The sequence below is a fragment of the Orycteropus afer genome, unplaced genomic scaffold (genome assembly GCF_000298275.1).
Source record: "Orycteropus afer afer isolate SDZICR_OR568_19922 unplaced genomic scaffold, OryAfe1.0 scaffold00304, whole genome shotgun sequence".
NCBI classification, from domain to species: Eukaryota; Metazoa; Chordata; class Mammalia; order Tubulidentata; family Orycteropodidae; genus Orycteropus; species Orycteropus afer.
This window is the reverse complement of record NW_006921891.1, coordinates 2,327,688-2,329,856: the sequence shown is the minus strand read 5'-3', so window position 1 is coordinate 2,329,856 and position 2,169 is coordinate 2,327,688.

The following is a 2,169-nucleotide window of genomic DNA, read 5'->3' as shown; positions in this document are numbered from 1 at the left end:
GAAACCCAAGGAGGGGTCACTATGAGTCGGGTTTGACTCAACGGCACATAACAACAACAACAGCAGCTTGTTCTAGAGAATTATGGTACCCAGGAGTCTTAGCTCTGCCCTTGACTTCTCTTTCTTTATTGTTTCATTTTGTTTTACCTTTTCTCTTTTGTTCTTAAGATCTTTGGTTTCTTCCCTTTGATTTTGATCTTACCTGGGGGCATTTTTAGTGTTTTGTCAGTCTTGTTGCCATACTGTGGGCTGGGCAGAGGCCAAGTCCAGTTTATCCTCTTCTGTCTTTATCAGCTGACTGCCTCTGAAGTGACCCATCTAATCCTCATCAGCCTCCCTTCTCTGTCACCACCTTCCCCTGTGGGATGTCCCAACCTCTCAGATCAAGAGGCTAACCTGGGGAGCCTGCAGTAGGCTTGGAATTCTTGAAAAAGTTAGTCAGTGATTACGCATGGCCTGGAAAAAAAAAAATGGAAAAAGGTTTTCCTGTTTAAGAATCTCCTTATTAAATGTCCTCAGTGAAATGCATACAGACTGTCGCTTTGAACATTTCTACTGTTAAACACCTTGGAGTTAAAATTAATTCATTTTCTAACAAAGTATTTTCTTCCCCTAAAGACATAATTACAACTTCCCTTAAAAATCTGAATATGTGTAGCTTAGGTTGATTTAAATAACAACCTTTCTTTAAAACATTATCCTTTTATTTTAAAGTGTTAAATTTTTGGAATAATTTCTCAGATATTTTTGATTTAAAAGTCTAGGCAATCGTTAGAGAGAATTGTCGCATTTTCTCCTTTGGGCTTGGCTCAAGAAGAGCTGTTTGGGGCTCAGATGACAGAGGTGACACACAGCTGCACACTCCTGGCTCTCAGAGGTCTGAAGCTCAGGTAGGTTGATGGTGTCACCACGCTGAACTGTCATCTTCAGGGAGCTTCAAAGGCTGCCCTCTGCTGTCCGTCTCAGCCTCTCCAGTAGTTGCTAGGGCAGTGGGAAGAATTTGGCAGGCTACATGGGGACCCTAGCGGGCCGACTGGTTTGTGATGATTTCCAGAAAAAAACGGGCCTGTCTTAGGTTTGTACCTGTAGGGGGATGAGGGACTTTTTTCTTCCCTCACATTATAGCCCTCTCACATCTTGGGAGTCTGCTTTCACTTCCTGTTGATGCTTTAAGAAATTGCCAGAAACAACACCAATTTATTTTACAGTCCTGGAGGCCAGTGGTCCCACAGGAATCCCACTGGGCTGAGATCGAGGTGTTCATGGGGTCCCATTCCTTCTGGAACCTCCAAGAGAGTGGAATGGAGGGCACCCGGGGTAGCTGAGCAATATGGTGCAGGGTTATGGGTAGGCCCTTCACTGGCCCCTGCCCCCTTAAGGGCGATATGCAAAGGAAGGGTTTGGAAGAGGAATGGGAGGAGAGGAGGCCTAGCCTGAGGGGATGGTTGAGATTTCTGAGAAAAGGAAAAAAAAAGAGGGACCTTCTGAAATGGTGGCAGCACTGCGGGCAGTGGCGGCATCCTGTTGTGTGAGGTGCTGCGGCAGCCTCCCCTTCCAAGAGACCCTGTCCATATCAACCATTTGCAAATCCTGGAGAAGGCTTTGTGCTTTTGGGCTTTTGTGGGGAATGGGTCACCAGGCTGAAAGTGGCCTCCTGGTAGGCGGGGAAGGAGCTTCAGTTGTTCTTACTCTCCACAAAGGGGCTCCTGAAGAAGTCAGACACAAAAGACCCCACACTGTGATCCCATTTATGTGCAATGTCCTGAGAGAAAGTAGATCAGGGCTTGTCTGGGGTTGAAGGGGTTGGAGTAGGGAACGAGTGCTGATGGGTACAAGGTTTCTTTTGGGGGTGATGGAAATGTTCTGGAAGGATTAATGGTGATGATTGAATAGCTGAATGTATTAAAAATCACTGAATTGTACACTTTTAAAGGGTAAATTTTATGGGATTTGAATTCCATCCCCAATAAGTGTGTGTGTGGTGCACAGAGGGGAATTGGTTGTGTATTAAACCCAAGGAAAATACACCAGAAAACCCATTGTTAATGTTAGAGATATGCCACGCCATCTTGCGTGGATCTTCCCGCCATCTTGCGTGGATCTTCCGGGTTCTTCTTCATTCCCTGCTGCCCCGCCCAAGGTCATAAGTCAGTTAAAGGAGGTCGAAAC